This window comes from Taudactylus pleione, unplaced genomic scaffold (genome assembly GCF_031769625.1).
Source record: "Taudactylus pleione unplaced genomic scaffold, aTauple2 ptg000248l, whole genome shotgun sequence".
NCBI classification, from domain to species: Eukaryota; Metazoa; Chordata; class Amphibia; order Anura; family Myobatrachidae; genus Taudactylus; species Taudactylus pleione.
Window position 1 is genome coordinate 4,278,789 of NW_028284650.1, and position 18,712 is coordinate 4,297,500.

Consider the following 18,712-nt stretch of genomic DNA (forward strand, 5'->3'; position numbering starts at 1 on the left):
TGGAATTGTGGCTCTTTGATTGCATTGCAAAGCTCTGAGGGAATCAAATCACAAAGAAGACTAGAACAATGCCTTGTGCTCCACTTTCTTCTGTATTGATTCCAATTCTGAGAAATAAATTATCACAATTCCCACTATTCTTGCTCTGAAATCATTCAGAAATAAACAAAAGATTGAGGGCACATGTCATCTTAGAAACAGAAAACTCCACCAATTCTTAGAGGAAAAATTTCCAAATGTTCTATCAATATTGTAAGTAACAGAATAGAGGCTTGGAGATTGCAATGTACCTCTATCAGGGCAAAAAGCATGAAACACAAAATAAAAAATTGTTGTAAATGTGATAAGTGATTTGAACACACCTTTGCCATTAATTAAGGTCTAAAATCCATTGGCAGTAAGATTTCTGAGGACAAAGTTTTGACTATGACCATGAAAAATGATTTCTATTAACTATTTTATATAAATAGGGTCCATCTTGGACAAATTATTTGATATCTTTTCTGATATTGCTGGTCTGAAATCTATTAGTGGTCACGTGAGTTATGAAAGCTTATTTTGAAAAAAAAAAAAACAATACTCCACTCAACAAGAAAGGTAAAATTTGAATGCAGTCAAGTTTGTTAGACAAAGTGCTGCATCTCTTAGATTGCAATGCCATGCTCTCAAAACAAACATCAATAAAAATGCCCTGTGTGAGGATTGAACTCACGACCTTCAGATTATGAGACTGACGCGCTACCTACTGCGCTAACAAGGCTCCTGCCTTATTTGCTTCATTTTTGAAATGGTGGGATTATTTTTGTTTAACAAAATAATGTCAGTGAAATGTTTTTTTTTATATTATATGAAACAGTGAAGGACGCAATCGACATCTTCCCATATGGTCTAGCGGTTAGGATTCCTGGTTTTCTCCCAGGCGGCCCGGGTTTGACTCCCGGTATGGGAATACAACCTTATTGCTGTTTTAAGACAGATTCAAAAACAGAGGACCAAAAGATAATAATTGCAGCCAAGTGTTTCCTTCTGTCTGATTGGTACCTGATGTGGTCCCAATTGCACATGTGTGTTGCTTCTTCCAGTTATGACAATATTTATGCCATTAGCATTTGTCTTTAACTGAAGACAGGTAAAATTTAAGATGTCCTGAATCTTTGTGAGAAATGGAATTGTGGCTCTATGATTGCATTGCAAAGCTCTGAGGGAATAAAATCACAAAGAAGACTAGAACAATGCCTTGTGCTCCACTTTCTTCTGTATTGATTCCAATTCAGAGAAATAAATTATCACAATTCCCACTATTCTTGCTCTGAAATCATTCAGAAATAAACAAAAGATTGAGGGCACATGTCATCTTAGAAACAGAAAACTCCACCAATTCTTAGAGGAAAAATTTCCAAATGTTCTATCAATATTGTAAGTAACAGAATAGAGGCTTGGAGATTGCAATGTACCTCTATCAGGGCAAAAAGCATGAAACACAAAATAAAAAATTGTTGTAAATGTGATAAGTGATTTGAACACACCTTTGCCATTAATTAAGGTCTAAAATCCATTGGCGGTAAGATTTCTGAGGACAAAGTTTTGACTATGACCATGAAAAATGATTTCTATTAACTATTTTATATAAATAGGGTCCATCTTGGACAAATTATTTGATATCTTTTCTGATATTGCTGGTCTGAAATCTATTAGTGGTCACGTGAGTTATGAAAGCTTATTTTGAAAAAAAAAAAACAGAATACTCCACTCAACAAGAAAGGTAAAATTTGAATGCAGTCAAGTTTGTTAGACAAAGTGCTGCATCTCTTAGATTGCAATGCCATGCTCTCAAAACAAACATCAATAAAAATGCCCTGTGTGAGCATTGAACTCACGACCTTCAGATTATGAGACTGACGCACAACCTACTGCGCTAACAAGGCTCCTGCCTTATTTGCTTCATTTTTGAAATGGTGGGATTATTTTTGTTTAACAAAATAATGTCAGTGAAATGTTTTTTTTTTATATTATATGAAACAGTGAAGGACGCAATCGACATCTTCCCATATGGTCTAGCGGTTAGGATTCCTGGTTTTCACCCAATACAACCCTATTGCTGTTTTAAGACAGATTCAAAAACAGAGGACCAAAAGATAATAATTGCAGCCAAGTGTTTCCTTCTGTCTGATTGGTACTTGATGTGGTCCCAATTGCACATGTGTGTTGCTTCTTCCAGTTATGACAATATTTATGCCATTATCATTTGTCTTTAACTGAAGACAGGTAAAATTTAAGATGTCCTGAATCTTTGTGAGAAATGGAATTGTGGCTCTTTGATTGCATTGCAAAGCTCTGAGGGAATCAAATCACAAAGAAGACTAGAACAATGCCTTGTGCTCCACTTTCTTCTGTATTGATTCCAATTCTGAGAAATAAATTATCACAATTCCCACTATTCTTGCTCTGAAATCATTCAGAAATAAACAAAAGATTGAGGGCACATGTCATCTTAGAAACAGAAAACTCCACCAATTCTTAGAGGAAAAATTTCCAAATGTTCTATCAATATTGTAAGTAACAGAATAGAGGCTTGGAGATTGCAATGTACCTCTATCAGGGCAAAAAGCATGAAACACAAAATAAAAAATTGTTGTAAATGTGATAAGTGATTTGAACACACCTTTGCCATTAATTAAGGTCTAAAATCCATTGGCAGTAAGATTTCTGAGGACAAAGTTTTGACTATGACCATGAAAAATGATTTCTATTAACTATTTTATATAAATAGGGTCCATCTTGGACAAATTATTTGATATCTTTTCTGATATTGCTGGTCTGAAATCTATTAGTGGTCACGTGAGTTATGAAAGCTTATTTTGAAAAAAAAAAAAACAATACTCCACTCAACAAGAAAGGTAAAATTTGAATGCAGTCAAGTTTGTTAGACAAAGTGCTGCATCTCTTAGATTGCAATGCCATGCTCTCAAAACAAACATCAATAAAAATGCCCTGTGTGAGGATTGAACTCACGACCTTCAGATTATGAGACTGACGCGCTACCTACTGCGCTAACAAGGCTCCTGCCTTATTTACTTCATTTTTGACATGGTGGGATTATTTTTGTTTAACAAAATAATGTCAGTGAAATGTTTTTTTTTATATTATATGAAACAGTGAAGGACGCAATCGACATCTTCCCATATGGTCTAGCGGTTAGGATTCCTGGTTTTCACCCAATACAACCCTATTGCTGTTTTAAGACAGATTCAAAAACAGAGGACCAAAAGATAATAATTGCAGCCAAGTGTTTCCTTCTGTCTGATTGGTACTTGATGTGGTCCCAATTGCACATGTGTGTTGCTTCTTCCAGTTATGACAATATTTATGCCATTATCATTTGTCTTTAACTGAAGACAGGTAAAATTTAAGATGTCCTGAATCTTTGTGAGAAATGGAATTGTGGCTCTTTGATTGCATTGCAAAGCTCTGAGGGAATCAAATCACAAAGAAGACTAGAACAATGCCTTGTGCTCCACTTTCTTCTGTATTGATTCCAATTCTGAGAAATAAATTATCACAATTCCCACTATTCTTGCTCTGAAATCATTCAGAAATAAACAAAAGATTGAGGGCACATGTCATCTTAGAAACAGAAAACTCCACCAATTCTTAGAGGAAAAATTTCCAAATGTTCTATCAATATTGTAAGTAACAGAATAGAGGCTTGGAGATTGCAATGTACCTCTATCAGGGCAAAAAGCATGAAACACAAAATAAAAAATTGTTGTAAATGTGATAAGTGATTTGAACACACCTTTGCCATTAATTAAGGTCTAAAATCCATTGGCAGTAAGATTTCTGAGGACAAAGTTTTGACTATGACCATGAAAAATGATTTCTATTAACTATTTTATATAAATAGGGTCCATCTTGGACAAATTATTTGATATCTTTTCTGATATTGCTGGTCTGAAATCTATTAGTGGTCACGTGAGTTATGAAAGCTTATTTTGAAAAAAAAAAAAACAATACTCCACTCAACAAGAAAGGTAAAATTTGAATGCAGTCAAGTTTGTTAGACAAAGTGCTGCATCTCTTAGATTGCAATGCCATGCTCTCAAAACAAACATCAATAAAAATGCCCTGTGTGAGGATTGAACTCACGACCTTCAGATTATGAGACTGACGCGCTACCTACTGCGCTAACAAGGCTCCTGCCTTATTTGCTTCATTTTTGAAATGGTGGGATTATTTTTGTTTAACAAAATAATGTCAGTGAAATGTTTTTTTTTATATTATATGAAACAGTGAAGGACGCAATCAACATCTTCCCATATGGTCTAGCGGTTAGGATTCCTGGTTTTCACCCAGGCGGCCCGGGTTCGACTCCCGGTATGGGAATACAACCTTATTGCTGTTTTAAGACAGATTCAAAAACAGAGGACCAAAAGATAATAATTGCAGCCAAGTGTTTCCTTCTGTCTGATTGGTACCTGATGTGGTCCCAATTGCACATGTGTGTTGCTTCTTCCAGTTATGACAATATTTATGCCATTAGCATTTGTCTTTAACTGAAGACAGGTAAAATTTAAGATGTCCTGAATCTTTGTGAGAAATGGAATTGTGGCTCTATGATTGCATTGCAAAGCTCTGAGGGAATAAAATCACAAAGAAGACTAGAACAATGCCTTGTGCTCCACTTTCTTCTGTATTGATTCCAATTCAGAGAAATAAATTATCACAATTCCCACTATTCTTGCTCTGAAATCATTCAGAAATAAACAAAAGATTGAGGGCACATGTCATCTTAGAAACAGAAAACTCCACCAATTCTTAGAGGAAAAATTTCCAAATGTTCTATCAATATTGTAAGTAACAGAATAGAGGCTTGGAGATTGCAATGTACCTCTATCAGGGCAAAAAGCATGAAACACAAAATAAAAAATTGTTGTAAATGTGATAAGTGATTTGAACACACCTTTGCCATTAATTAAGGTCTAAAATCCATTGGCGGTAAGATTTCTGAGGACAAAGTTTTGACTATGACCATGAAAAATGATTTCTATTAACTATTTTATATAAATAGGGTCCATCTTGGACAAATTATTTGATATCTTTTCTGATATTGCTGGTCTGAAATCTATTAGTGGTCACGTGAGTTATGAAAGCTTATTTTGAAAAAAAAAAAACAGAATACTCCACTCAACAAGAAAGGTAAAATTTGAATGCAGTCAAGTTTGTTAGACAAAGTGCTGCATCTCTTAGATTGCAATGCCATGCTCTCAAAACAAACATCAATAAAAATGCCCTGTGTGAGGATTGAACTCACGACCTTCAGATTATGAGACTGATGCACTACCTACTGCGCTAACAAGGCTCCTGCCTTATTTGCTTCATTTTTGAAATGGTGGGATTATTTTTGTTTAACAAAATAATGTCAGTGAAATGTTTTTTTTTTATATTATATGAAACAGTGAAGGACGCAATCGACATCTTCCCATATGGTCTAGCGGTTAGGATTCCTGGTTTTCACCCAATACAACCCTATTGCTGTTTTAAGACAGATTCAAAAACAGAGGACCAAAAGATAATAATTGCAGCCAAGTGTTTCCTTCTGTCTGATTGGTACTTGATGTGGTCCCAATTGCACATGTGTGTTGCTTCTTCCAGTTATGACAATATTTATGCCATTATCATTTGTCTTTAACTGAAGACAGGTAAAATTTAAGATGTCCTGAATCTTTGTGAGAAATGGAATTGTGGCTCTTTGATTGCATTGCAAAGCTCTGAGGGAATCAAATCACAAAGAAGACTAGAACAATGCCTTGTGCTCCACTTTCTTCTGTATTGATTCCAATTCTGAGAAATAAATTATCACAATTCCCACTATTCTTGCTCTGAAATCATTCAGAAATAAACAAAAGATTGAGGGCACATGTCATCTTAGAAACAGAAAACTCCACCAATTCTTAGAGGAAAAATTTCCAAATGTTCTATCAATATTGTAAGTAACAGAATAGAGGCTTGGAGATTGCAATGTACCTCTATCAGGGCAAAAAGCATGAAACACAAAATAAAAAATTGTTGTAAATGTGATAAGTGATTTGAACACACCTTTGCCATTAATTAAGGTCTAAAATCCATTGGCAGTAAGATTTCTGAGGACAAAGTTTTGACTATGACCATGAAAAATGATTTCTATTAACTATTTTATATAAATAGGGTCCATCTTGGACAAATTATTTGATATCTTTTCTGATATTGCTGGTCTGAAATCTATTAGTGGTCACGTGAGTTATGAAAGCTTATTTTGAAAAAAAAAAAAACAATACTCCACTCAACAAGAAAGGTAAAATTTGAATGCAGTCAAGTTTGTTAGACAAAGTGCTGCATCTCTTAGATTGCAATGCCATGCTCTCAAAACAAACATCAATAAAAATGCCCTGTGTGAGGATTGAACTCACGACCTTCAGATTATGAGACTGACGCGCTACCTACTGCGCTAACAAGGCTCCTGCCTTATTTACTTCATTTTTGACATGGTGGGATTATTTTTGTTTAACAAAATAATGTCAGTGAAATGTTTTTTTTTATATTATATGAAACAGTGAAGGACGCAATCGACATCTTCCCATATGGTCTAGCGGTTAGGATTCCTGGTTTTCACCCAATACAACCCTATTGCTGTTTTAAGACAGATTCAAAAACAGAGGACCAAAAGATAATAATTGCAGCCAAGTGTTTCCTTCTGTCTGATTGGTACTTGATGTGGTCCCAATTGCACATGTGTGTTGCTTCTTCCAGTTATGACAATATTTATGCCATTATCATTTGTCTTTAACTGAAGACAGGTAAAATTTAAGATGTCCTGAATCTTTGTGAGAAATGGAATTGTGGCTCTTTGATTGCATTGCAAAGCTCTGAGGGAATCAAATCACAAAGAAGACTAGAACAATGCCTTGTGCTCCACTTTCTTCTGTATTGATTCCAATTCTGAGAAATAAATTATCACAATTCCCACTATTCTTGCTCTGAAATCATTCAGAAATAAACAAAAGATTGAGGGCACATGTCATCTTAGAAACAGAAAACTCCACCAATTCTTAGAGGAAAAATTTCCAAATGTTCTATCAATATTGTAAGTAACAGAATAGAGGCTTGGAGATTGCAATGTACCTCTATCAGGGCAAAAAGCATGAAACACAAAATAAAAAATTGTTGTAAATGTGATAAGTGATTTGAACACACCTTTGCCATTAATTAAGGTCTAAAATCCATTGGCAGTAAGATTTCTGAGGACAAAGTTTTGACTATGACCATGAAAAATGATTTCTATTAACTATTTTATATAAATAGGGTCCATCTTGGACAAATTATTTGATATCTTTTCTGATATTGCTGGTCTGAAATCTATTAGTGGTCACGTGAGTTATGAAAGCTTATTTTGAAAAAAAAAAAAACAATACTCCACTCAACAAGAAAGGTAAAATTTGAATGCAGTCAAGTTTGTTAGACAAAGTGCTGCATCTCTTAGATTGCAATGCCATGCTCTCAAAACAAACATCAATAAAAATGCCCTGTGTGAGGATTGAACTCACGACCTTCAGATTATGAGACTGACGCGCTACCTACTGCGCTAACAAGGCTCCTGCCTTATTTGCTTCATTTTTGAAATGGTGGGATTATTTTTGTTTAACAAAATAATGTCAGTGAAATGTTTTTTTTTATATTATATGAAACAGTGAAGGACGCAATCAACATCTTCCCATATGGTCTAGCGGTTAGGATTCCTGGTTTTCACCCAGGCGGCCCGGGTTCGACTCCCGGTATGGGAATACAACCTTATTGCTGTTTTAAGACAGATTCAAAAACAGAGGACCAAAAGATAATAATTGCAGCCAAGTGTTTCCTTCTGTCTGATTGGTACCTGATGTGGTCCCAATTGCACATGTGTGTTGCTTCTTCCAGTTATGACAATATTTATGCCATTAGCATTTGTCTTTAACTGAAGACAGGTAAAATTTAAGATGTCCTGAATCTTTGTGAGAAATGGAATTGTGGCTCTATGATTGCATTGCAAAGCTCTGAGGGAATAAAATCACAAAGAAGACTAGAACAATGCCTTGTGCTCCACTTTCTTCTGTATTGATTCCAATTCAGAGAAATAAATTATCACAATTCCCACTATTCTTGCTCTGAAATCATTCAGAAATAAACAAAAGATTGAGGGCACATGTCATCTTAGAAACAGAAAACTCCACCAATTCTTAGAGGAAAAATTTCCAAATGTTCTATCAATATTGTAAGTAACAGAATAGAGGCTTGGAGATTGCAATGTACCTCTATCAGGGCAAAAAGCATGAAACACAAAATAAAAAATTGTTGTAAATGTGATAAGTGATTTGAACACACCTTTGCCATTAATTAAGGTCTAAAATCCATTGGCGGTAAGATTTCTGAGGACAAAGTTTTGACTATGACCATGAAAAATGATTTCTATTAACTATTTTATATAAATAGGGTCCATCTTGGACAAATTATTTGATATCTTTTCTGATATTGCTGGTCTGAAATCTATTAGTGGTCACGTGAGTTATGAAAGCTTATTTTGAAAAAAAAAAAACAGAATACTCCACTCAACAAGAAAGGTAAAATTTGAATGCAGTCAAGTTTGTTAGACAAAGTGCTGCATCTCTTAGATTGCAATGCCATGCTCTCAAAACAAACATCAATAAAAATGCCCTGTGTGAGGATTGAACTCACGACCTTCAGATTATGAGACTGATGCACTACCTACTGCGCTAACAAGGCTCCTGCCTTATTTGCTTCATTTTTGAAATGGTGGGATTATTTTTGTTTAACAAAATAATGTCAGTGAAATGTTTTTTTTTTATATTATATGAAACAGTGAAGGACGCAATCGACATCTTCCCATATGGTCTAGCGGTTAGGATTCCTGGTTTTCACCCAATACAACCCTATTGCTGTTTTAAGACAGATTCAAAAACAGAGGACCAAAAGATAATAATTGCAGCCAAGTGTTTCCTTCTGTCTGATTGGTACTTGATGTGGTCCCAATTGCACATGTGTGTTGCTTCTTCCAGTTATGACAATATTTATGCCATTATCATTTGTCTTTAACTGAAGACAGGTAAAATTTAAGATGTCCTGAATCTTTGTGAGAAATGGAATTGTGGCTCTTTGATTGCATTGCAAAGCTCTGAGGGAATCAAATCACAAAGAAGACTAGAACAATGCCTTGTGCTCCACTTTCTTCTGTATTGATTCCAATTCTGAGAAATAAATTATCACAATTCCCACTATTCTTGCTCTGAAATCATTCAGAAATAAACAAAAGATTGAGGGCACATGTCATCTTAGAAACAGAAAACTCCACCAATTCTTAGAGGAAAAATTTCCAAATGTTCTATCAATATTGTAAGTAACAGAATAGAGGCTTGGAGATTGCAATGTACCTCTATCAGGGCAAAAAGCATGAAACACAAAATAAAAAATTGTTGTAAATGTGATAAGTGATTTGAACACACCTTTGCCATTAATTAAGGTCTAAAATCCATTGGCAGTAAGATTTCTGAGGACAAAGTTTTGACTATGACCATGAAAAATGATTTCTATTAACTATTTTATATAAATAGGGTCCATCTTGGACAAATTATTTGATATCTTTTCTGATATTGCTGGTCTGAAATCTATTAGTGGTCACGTGAGTTATGAAAGCTTATTTTGAAAAAAAAAAAACAGAATACTCCACTCAACAAGAAAGGTAAAATTTGAATGCAGTCAAGTTTGTTAGACAAAGTGCTGCATCTCTTAGATTGCAATGCCATGCTCTCAAAACAAACATCAATAAAAATGCCCTGTGTGAGGATTGAACTCACGACCTTCAGATTATGAGACTGATGCACTACCTACTGCGCTAACAAGGCTCCTGCCTTATTTGCTTCATTTTTGAAATGGTGGGATTATTTTTGTTTAACAAAATAATGTCAGTGAAATGTTTTTTTTTTATATTATATGAAACAGTGAAGGACGCAATCGACATCTTCCCATATGGTCTAGCGGTTAGGATTCCTGGTTTTCACCCAATACAACCCTATTGCTGTTTTAAGACAGATTCAAAAACAGAGGACCAAAAGATAATAATTGCAGCCAAGTGTTTCCTTCTGTCTGATTGGTACTTGATGTGGTCCCAATTGCACATGTGTGTTGCTTCTTCCAGTTATGACAATATTTATGCCATTATCATTTGTCTTTAACTGAAGACAGGTAAAATTTAAGATGTCCTGAATCTTTGTGAGAAATGGAATTGTGGCTCTTTGATTGCATTGCAAAGCTCTGAGGGAATCAAATCACAAAGAAGACTAGAACAATGCCTTGTGCTCCACTTTCTTCTGTATTGATTCCAATTCTGAGAAATAAATTATCACAATTCCCACTATTCTTGCTCTGAAATCATTCAGAAATAAACAAAAGATTGAGGGCACATGTCATCTTAGAAACAGAAAACTCCACCAATTCTTAGAGGAAAAATTTCCAAATGTTCTATCAATATTGTAAGTAACAGAATAGAGGCTTGGAGATTGCAATGTACCTCTATCAGGGCAAAAAGCATGAAACACAAAATAAAAAATTGTTGTAAATGTGATAAGTGATTTGAACACACCTTTGCCATTAATTAAGGTCTAAAATCCATTGGCAGTAAGATTTCTGAGGACAAAGTTTTGACTATGACCATGAAAAATGATTTCTATTAACTATTTTATATAAATAGGGTCCATCTTGGACAAATTATTTGATATCTTTTCTGATATTGCTGGTCTGAAATCTATTAGTGGTCACGTGAGTTATGAAAGCTTATTTTGAAAAAAAAAAAAACAATACTCCACTCAACAAGAAAGGTAAAATTTGAATGCAGTCAAGTTTGTTAGACAAAGTGCTGCATCTCTTAGATTGCAATGCCATGCTCTCAAAACAAACATCAATAAAAATGCCCTGTGTGAGGATTGAACTCACGACCTTCAGATTATGAGACTGACGCGCTACCTACTGCGCTAACAAGGCTCCTGCCTTATTTACTTCATTTTTGACATGGTGGGATTATTTTTGTTTAACAAAATAATGTCAGTGAAATGTTTTTTTTTATATTATATGAAACAGTGAAGGACGCAATCGACATCTTCCCATATGGTCTAGCGGTTAGGATTCCTGGTTTTCACCCAATACAACCCTATTGCTGTTTTAAGACAGATTCAAAAACAGAGGACCAAAAGATAATAATTGCAGCCAAGTGTTTCCTTCTGTCTGATTGGTACTTGATGTGGTCCCAATTGCACATGTGTGTTGCTTCTTCCAGTTATGACAATATTTATGCCATTATCATTTGTCTTTAACTGAAGACAGGTAAAATTTAAGATGTCCTGAATCTTTGTGAGAAATGGAATTGTGGCTCTTTGATTGCATTGCAAAGCTCTGAGGGAATCAAATCACAAAGAAGACTAGAACAATGCCTTGTGCTCCACTTTCTTCTGTATTGATTCCAATTCTGAGAAATAAATTATCACAATTCCCACTATTCTTGCTCTGAAATCATTCAGAAATAAACAAAAGATTGAGGGCACATGTCATCTTAGAAACAGAAAACTCCACCAATTCTTAGAGGAAAAATTTCCAAATGTTCTATCAATATTGTAAGTAACAGAATAGAGGCTTGGAGATTGCAATGTACCTCTATCAGGGCAAAAAGCATGAAACACAAAATAAAAAATTGTTGTAAATGTGATAAGTGATTTGAACACACCTTTGCCATTAATTAAGGTCTAAAATCCATTGGCAGTAAGATTTCTGAGGACAAAGTTTTGACTATGACCATGAAAAATGATTTCTATTAACTATTTTATATAAATAGGGTCCATCTTGGACAAATTATTTGATATCTTTTCTGATATTGCTGGTCTGAAATCTATTAGTGGTCACGTGAGTTATGAAAGCTTATTTTGAAAAAAAAAAAAACAATACTCCACTCAACAAGAAAGGTAAAATTTGAATGCAGTCAAGTTTGTTAGACAAAGTGCTGCATCTCTTAGATTGCAATGCCATGCTCTCAAAACAAACATCAATAAAAATGCCCTGTGTGAGGATTGAACTCACGACCTTCAGATTATGAGACTGACGCGCTACCTACTGCGCTAACAAGGCTCCTGCCTTATTTGCTTCATTTTTGAAATGGTGGGATTATTTTTGTTTAACAAAATAATGTCAGTGAAATGTTTTTTTTTATATTATATGAAACAGTGAAGGACGCAATCAACATCTTCCCATATGGTCTAGCGGTTAGGATTCCTGGTTTTCACCCAGGCGGCCCGGGTTCGACTCCCGGTATGGGAATACAACCTTATTGCTGTTTTAAGACAGATTCAAAAACAGAGGACCAAAAGATAATAATTGCAGCCAAGTGTTTCCTTCTGTCTGATTGGTACCTGATGTGGTCCCAATTGCACATGTGTGTTGCTTCTTCCAGTTATGACAATATTTATGCCATTAGCATTTGTCTTTAACTGAAGACAGGTAAAATTTAAGATGTCCTGAATCTTTGTGAGAAATGGAATTGTGGCTCTATGATTGCATTGCAAAGCTCTGAGGGAATAAAATCACAAAGAAGACTAGAACAATGCCTTGTGCTCCACTTTCTTCTGTATTGATTCCAATTCAGAGAAATAAATTATCACAATTCCCACTATTCTTGCTCTGAAATCATTCAGAAATAAACAAAAGATTGAGGGCACATGTCATCTTAGAAACAGAAAACTCCACCAATTCTTAGAGGAAAAATTTCCAAATGTTCTATCAATATTGTAAGTAACAGAATAGAGGCTTGGAGATTGCAATGTACCTCTATCAGGGCAAAAAGCATGAAACACAAAATAAAAAATTGTTGTAAATGTGATAAGTGATTTGAACACACCTTTGCCATTAATTAAGGTCTAAAATCCATTGGCGGTAAGATTTCTGAGGACAAAGTTTTGACTATGACCATGAAAAATGATTTCTATTAACTATTTTATATAAATAGGGTCCATCTTGGACAAATTATTTGATATCTTTTCTGATATTGCTGGTCTGAAATCTATTAGTGGTCACGTGAGTTATGAAAGCTTATTTTGAAAAAAAAAAAAACAATACTCCACTCAACAAGAAAGGTAAAATTTGAATGCAGTCAAGTTTGTTAGACAAAGTGCTGCATCTCTTAGATTGCAATGCCATGCTCTCAAAACAAACATCAATAAAAATGCCCTGTGTGAGGATTGAACTCACGACCTTCAGATTATGAGACTGACGCGCTACCTACTGCGCTAACAAGGCTCCTGCCTTATTTGCTTCATTTTTGAAATGGTGGGATTATTTTTGTTTAACAAAATAATGTCAGTGAAATGTTTTTTTTTATATTATATGAAACAGTGAAGGACGCAATCAACATCTTCCCATATGGTCTAGCGGTTAGGATTCCTGGTTTTCACCCAGGCGGCCCGGGTTCGACTCCCGGTATGGGAATACAACCTTATTGCTGTTTTAAGACAGATTCAAAAACAGAGGACCAAAAGATAATAATTGCAGCCAAGTGTTTCCTTCTGTCTGATTGGTACCTGATGTGGTCCCAATTGCACATGTGTGTTGCTTCTTCCAGTTATGACAATATTTATGCCATTAGCATTTGTCTTTAACTGAAGACAGGTAAAATTTAAGATGTCCTGAATCTTTGTGAGAAATGGAATTGTGGCTCTATGATTGCATTGCAAAGCTCTGAGGGAATAAAATCACAAAGAAGACTAGAACAATGCCTTGTGCTCCACTTTCTTCTGTATTGATTCCAATTCAGAGAAATAAATTATCACAATTCCCACTATTCTTGCTCTGAAATCATTCAGAAATAAACAAAAGATTGAGGGCACATGTCATCTTAGAAACAGAAAACTCCACCAATTCTTAGAGGAAAAATTTCCAAATGTTCTATCAATATTGTAAGTAACAGAATAGAGGCTTGGAGATTGCAATGTACCTCTATCAGGGCAAAAAGCATGAAACACAAAATAAAAAATTGTTGTAAATGTGATAAGTGATTTGAACACACCTTTGCCATTAATTAAGGTCTAAAATCCATTGGCAGTAAGATTTCTGAGGACAAAGTTTTGACTATGACCATGAAAAATGATTTCTATTAACTATTTTATATAAATAGGGTCCATCTTGGACAAATTATTTGATATCTTTTCTGATATTGCTGGTCTGAAATCTATTAGTGGTCACGTGAGTTATGAAAGCTTATTTTGAAAAAAAAAAAAACAATACTCCACTCAACAAGAAAGGTAAAATTTGAATGCAGTCAAGTTTGTTAGACAAAGTGCTGCATCTCTTAGATTGCAATGCCATGCTCTCAAAACAAACATCAATAAAAATGCCCTGTGTGAGGATTGAACTCACGACCTTCAGATTATGAGACTGACGCGCTACCTACTGCGCTAACAAGGCTCCTGCCTTATTTACTTCATTTTTGACATGGTGGGATTATTTTTGTTTAACAAAATAATGTCAGTGAAATGTTTTTTTTTATATTATATGAAACAGTGAAGGACGCAATCGACATCTTCCCATATGGTCTAGCGGTTAGGATTCCTGGTTTTCACCCAATACAACCCTATTGCTGTTTTAAGACAGATTCAAAAACAGAGGACCAAAAGATAATAATTGCAGCCAAGTGTTTCCTTCTGTCTGATTGGTACCTGATGTGGTCCCAATTGCACATGTGTGTTGCTTCTTCCAGTTATGACAATATTTATGCCATTAGCATTTGTCTTTAACTGAAGACAGGTAAAATTTAAGATGTCCTGAATCTTTGTGAGAAATGGAATTGTGGCTCTATGATTGCATTGCAAAGCTCTGAGGGAATAAAATCACAAAGAAGACTAGAACAATGCCTTGTGCTCCACTTTCTTCTGTATTGATTCCAATTCTGAGAAATAAATTATCACAATTCCCACTATTCTTGCTCTGAAATCATTCAGAAATAAACAAAAGATTGAGGGCACATGTCATCTTAGAAACAGAAAACTCCACCAATTCTTAGAGGAAAAATTTCCAAATGTTCTATCAATATTGTAAGTAACAGAATAGAGGCTTGGAGATTGCAATGTACCTCTATCAGGGCAAAAAGCATGAAACACAAAATAAAAAATTGTTGTAAATGTGATAAGTGATTTGAACACACCTTTGCCATTAATTAAGGTCTAAAATCCATTGGCGGTAAGATTTCTGAGGACAAAGTTTTGACTATGACCATGAAAAATGATTTCTATTAACTATTTTATATAAATAGGGTCCATCTTGGACAAATTATTTGATATCTTTTCTGATATTGCTGGTCTGAAATCTATTAGTGGTCACGTGAGTTATGAAAGCTTATTTTGAAAAAAAAAAAAACAATACTCCACTCAACAAGAAAGGTAAAATTTGAATGCAGTCAAGTTTGTTAGACAAAGTGCTGCATCTCTTAGATTGCAATGCCATGCTCTCAAAACAAACATCAATAAAAATGCCCTGTGTGAGGATTGAACTCACGACCTTCAGATTATGAGACTGACGCGCTACCTACTGCGCTAACAAGGCTCCTGCCTTATTTGCTTCATTTTTGAAATGGTGGGATTATTTTTGTTTAACAAAATAATGTCAGTGAAATGTTTTTTTTTATATTATATGAAACAGTGAAGGACGCAATCAACATCTTCCCATATGGTCTAGCGGTTAGGATTCCTGGTTTTCACCCAGGCGGCCCGGGTTCGACTCCCGGTATGGGAATACAACCTTATTGCTGTTTTAAGACAGATTCAAAAACAGAGGACCAAAAGATAATAATTGCAGCCAAGTGTTTCCTTCTGTCTGATTGGTACCTGATGTGGTCCCAATTGCACATGTGTGTTGCTTCTTCCAGTTATGACAATATTTATGCCATTAGCATTTGTCTTTAACTGAAGACAGGTAAAATTTAAGATGTCCTGAATCTTTGTGAGAAATGGAATTGTGGCTCTATGATTGCATTGCAAAGCTCTGAGGGAATAAAATCACAAAGAAGACTAGAACAATGCCTTGTGCTCCACTTTCTTCTGTATTGATTCCAATTCAGAGAAATAAATTATCACAATTCCCACTATTCTTGCTCTGAAATCATTCAGAAATAAACAAAAGATTGAGGGCACATGTCATCTTAGAAACAGAAAACTCCACCAATTCTTAGAGGAAAAATTTCCAAATGTTCTATCAATATTGTAAGTAACAGAATAGAGGCTTGGAGATTGCAATGTACCTCTATCAGGGCAAAAAGCATGAAACACAAAATAAAAAATTGTTGTAAATGTGATAAGTGATTTGAACACACCTTTGCCATTAATTAAGGTCTAAAATCCATTGGCGGTAAGATTTCTGAGGACAAAGTTTTGACTATGACCATGAAAAATGATTTCTATTAACTATTTTATATAAATAGGGTCCATCTTGGACAAATTATTTGATATCTTTTCTGATATTGCTGGTCTGAAATCTATTAGTGGTCACGTGAGTTATGAAAGCTTATTTTGAAAAAAAAAAAACAGAATACTCCACTCAACAAGAAAGGTAAAATTTGAATGCAGTCAAGTTTGTTAGACAAAGTGCTGCATCTCTTAGATTGCAATGCCATGCTCTCAAAACAAACATCAATAAAAATGCCCTGTGTGAGGATTGAACTCACGACCTTCAGATTATGAGACTGATGCACTACCTACTGCGCTAACAAGGCTCCTGCCTTATTTGCTTCATTTTTGAAATGGTGGGATTATTTTTGTTTAACAAAATAATGTCAGTGAAATGTTTTTTTTTTATATTATATGAAACAGTGAAGGACGCAATCGACATCTTCCCATATAGTCTAGCGGTTAGGATTCCTGGTTTTCACCCAATACAACCCTATTGCTGTTTTAAGACAGATTCAAAAACAGAGGACCAAAAGATAATAATTGCAGCCAAGTGTTTCCTTCTGTCTGATTGGTACTTGATGTGGTCCCAATTGCACATGTGTGTTGCTTCTTCCAGTTATGACAATATTTATGCCATTATCATTTGTCTTTAACTGAAGACAGGTAAAATTTAAGATGTCCTGAATCTTTGTGAGAAATGGAATTGTGGCTCTTTGATTGCATTGCAAAGCTCTGAGGGAATCAAATCACAAAGAAGACTAGAACAATGCCTTGTGCTCCACTTTCTTCTGTATTGATTCCAATTCTGAGAAATAAATTATCACAATTCCCACTATTCTTGCTCTGAAATCATTCAGAAATAAACAAAAGATTGAGGGCACATGTCATCTTAGAAACAGAAAACTCCACCAATTCTTAGAGGAAAAATTTCCAAATGTTCTATCAATATTGTAAGTAACAGAATAGAGGCTTGGAGATTGCAATGTACCTCTATCAGGGCAAAAAGCATGAAACACAAAATAAAAAATTGTTGTAAATGTGATAAGTGATTTGAACACACCTTTGCCATTAATTAAGGTCTAAAATCCATTGGCAGTAAGATTTCTGAGGACAAAGTTTTGACTATGACCATGAAAAATGATTTCTATTAACTATTTTATATAAATAGGGTCCATCTTGGACAAATTATTTGATATCTTTTCTGATATTGCTGGTCTGAAATCTATTAGTGGTCACGTGAGTTATGAAAGCTTATTTTGAAAAAAAAAAAAACAATACTCCACTCAACAAGAAAGGTAAAATTTGAATGCAGTCAAGTTTGTTAGACAAAGTGCTGCATCTCTTAGATTGCAATGCCATGCTCTCAAAACAAACATCAATAAAAATGCCCTGTGTGAGGATTGAACTCACGACCTTCAGATTATGAGACTGACGCGCTACCTACTGCGCTAACAAGGCTCCTGCCTTATTTACTTCATTTTTGACATGGTGGGATTATTTTTGTTTAACAAAATAATGTCAGTGAAATGTTTTTTTTTATATTATATGAAACAGTGAAGGACGCAATCGACATCTTCCCATATGGTCTAGCGGTTAGGATTCCTGGTTTTCACCCAATACAACCCTATTGCTGTTTTAAGACAGATTCAAAAACAGAGGACCAAAAGATAATAATTGCAGCCAAGTGTTTCCTTCTGTCTGATTGGTACTTGATGTGGTCCCAATTGCACATGTGTGTTGCTTCTTCCAGTTATGACAATATTTATGCCATTATCATTTGTCTTTAACTGAAGACAGGTAAAATTTAAGATGTCCTGAATCTTTGTGAGAAATGGAATTGTGGCTCTTTGATTGCATTGCAAAGCTCTGAGGGAATCAAATCACAAAGAAGACTAGAACAATGCCTTGTGCTCCACTTTCTTCTGTATTGATTCCAATTCTGAGAAATAAATTATCACAATTCCCACTATTCTTGCTCTGAAATCATTCAGAAATAAACAAAAGATTGAGGGCACATGTCATCTTAGAAACAGAAAACTCCACCAATTCTTAGAGGAAAAATTTCCAAATGTTCTATCAATATTGTAAGTAACAGAATAGAGGCTTGGAGATTGCAATGTACCTCTATCAGGGCAAAAAGCATGAAACACAAAATAAAAAATTGTTGTAAATGTGATAAGTGATTTGAACACACCTTTGCCATTAATTAA

General features: G+C 34.9%; 21 non-coding genes across 21 annotated transcripts; 6 read left to right on the plus strand and 15 right to left on the minus strand.

The window, feature by feature from the left end:
• Positions 1 to 687: 687 nt before the first annotated feature.
• Positions 688 to 760, minus strand: TRNAM-CAU (transfer RNA methionine (anticodon CAU)). The gene has a single exon. It is a non-coding gene; the product is annotated as a tRNA-Met (tRNA).
• A 117-nt stretch (positions 761 to 877) lies between these two features.
• TRNAE-UUC (transfer RNA glutamic acid (anticodon UUC)) lies at positions 878 to 949 on the plus strand. The gene has a single exon. It is a non-coding gene; the product is annotated as a tRNA-Glu (tRNA).
• Positions 950 to 2,987: 2,038 nt separating this feature from the next.
• TRNAM-CAU (transfer RNA methionine (anticodon CAU)) lies at positions 2,988 to 3,060 on the minus strand. The gene has a single exon. It is a non-coding gene; the product is annotated as a tRNA-Met (tRNA).
• Positions 3,061 to 4,121: 1,061 nt separating this feature from the next.
• On the minus strand, positions 4,122 to 4,194 carry TRNAM-CAU (transfer RNA methionine (anticodon CAU)). The gene has a single exon. It is a non-coding gene; the product is annotated as a tRNA-Met (tRNA).
• A 117-nt stretch (positions 4,195 to 4,311) lies between these two features.
• TRNAE-UUC (transfer RNA glutamic acid (anticodon UUC)) lies at positions 4,312 to 4,383 on the plus strand. Its single transcript has one exon. It is a non-coding gene; the product is annotated as a tRNA-Glu (tRNA).
• A 903-nt stretch (positions 4,384 to 5,286) lies between these two features.
• Positions 5,287 to 5,359, minus strand: TRNAM-CAU (transfer RNA methionine (anticodon CAU)). The gene has a single exon. It is a non-coding gene; the product is annotated as a tRNA-Met (tRNA).
• Positions 5,360 to 6,421: 1,062 nt separating this feature from the next.
• Positions 6,422 to 6,494, minus strand: TRNAM-CAU (transfer RNA methionine (anticodon CAU)). Its single transcript has one exon. It is a non-coding gene; the product is annotated as a tRNA-Met (tRNA).
• A 1,061-nt stretch (positions 6,495 to 7,555) lies between these two features.
• Positions 7,556 to 7,628, minus strand: TRNAM-CAU (transfer RNA methionine (anticodon CAU)). Its single transcript has one exon. It is a non-coding gene; the product is annotated as a tRNA-Met (tRNA).
• A 117-nt stretch (positions 7,629 to 7,745) lies between these two features.
• On the plus strand, positions 7,746 to 7,817 carry TRNAE-UUC (transfer RNA glutamic acid (anticodon UUC)). The gene has a single exon. It is a non-coding gene; the product is annotated as a tRNA-Glu (tRNA).
• A 903-nt stretch (positions 7,818 to 8,720) lies between these two features.
• TRNAM-CAU (transfer RNA methionine (anticodon CAU)) lies at positions 8,721 to 8,793 on the minus strand. The gene has a single exon. It is a non-coding gene; the product is annotated as a tRNA-Met (tRNA).
• Positions 8,794 to 9,856: 1,063 nt separating this feature from the next.
• On the minus strand, positions 9,857 to 9,929 carry TRNAM-CAU (transfer RNA methionine (anticodon CAU)). Its single transcript has one exon. It is a non-coding gene; the product is annotated as a tRNA-Met (tRNA).
• A 1,062-nt stretch (positions 9,930 to 10,991) lies between these two features.
• Positions 10,992 to 11,064, minus strand: TRNAM-CAU (transfer RNA methionine (anticodon CAU)). Its single transcript has one exon. It is a non-coding gene; the product is annotated as a tRNA-Met (tRNA).
• Positions 11,065 to 12,125: 1,061 nt separating this feature from the next.
• On the minus strand, positions 12,126 to 12,198 carry TRNAM-CAU (transfer RNA methionine (anticodon CAU)). The gene has a single exon. It is a non-coding gene; the product is annotated as a tRNA-Met (tRNA).
• A 117-nt stretch (positions 12,199 to 12,315) lies between these two features.
• TRNAE-UUC (transfer RNA glutamic acid (anticodon UUC)) lies at positions 12,316 to 12,387 on the plus strand. Its single transcript has one exon. It is a non-coding gene; the product is annotated as a tRNA-Glu (tRNA).
• Positions 12,388 to 13,289: 902 nt separating this feature from the next.
• Positions 13,290 to 13,362, minus strand: TRNAM-CAU (transfer RNA methionine (anticodon CAU)). Its single transcript has one exon. It is a non-coding gene; the product is annotated as a tRNA-Met (tRNA).
• A 117-nt stretch (positions 13,363 to 13,479) lies between these two features.
• On the plus strand, positions 13,480 to 13,551 carry TRNAE-UUC (transfer RNA glutamic acid (anticodon UUC)). Its single transcript has one exon. It is a non-coding gene; the product is annotated as a tRNA-Glu (tRNA).
• Positions 13,552 to 14,453: 902 nt separating this feature from the next.
• Positions 14,454 to 14,526, minus strand: TRNAM-CAU (transfer RNA methionine (anticodon CAU)). The gene has a single exon. It is a non-coding gene; the product is annotated as a tRNA-Met (tRNA).
• Positions 14,527 to 15,587: 1,061 nt separating this feature from the next.
• On the minus strand, positions 15,588 to 15,660 carry TRNAM-CAU (transfer RNA methionine (anticodon CAU)). The gene has a single exon. It is a non-coding gene; the product is annotated as a tRNA-Met (tRNA).
• Positions 15,661 to 15,777: 117 nt separating this feature from the next.
• Positions 15,778 to 15,849, plus strand: TRNAE-UUC (transfer RNA glutamic acid (anticodon UUC)). Its single transcript has one exon. It is a non-coding gene; the product is annotated as a tRNA-Glu (tRNA).
• A 903-nt stretch (positions 15,850 to 16,752) lies between these two features.
• TRNAM-CAU (transfer RNA methionine (anticodon CAU)) lies at positions 16,753 to 16,825 on the minus strand. Its single transcript has one exon. It is a non-coding gene; the product is annotated as a tRNA-Met (tRNA).
• A 1,062-nt stretch (positions 16,826 to 17,887) lies between these two features.
• Positions 17,888 to 17,960, minus strand: TRNAM-CAU (transfer RNA methionine (anticodon CAU)). Its single transcript has one exon. It is a non-coding gene; the product is annotated as a tRNA-Met (tRNA).
• Between the last annotated feature and the right edge of the window lie 752 nt (positions 17,961 to 18,712).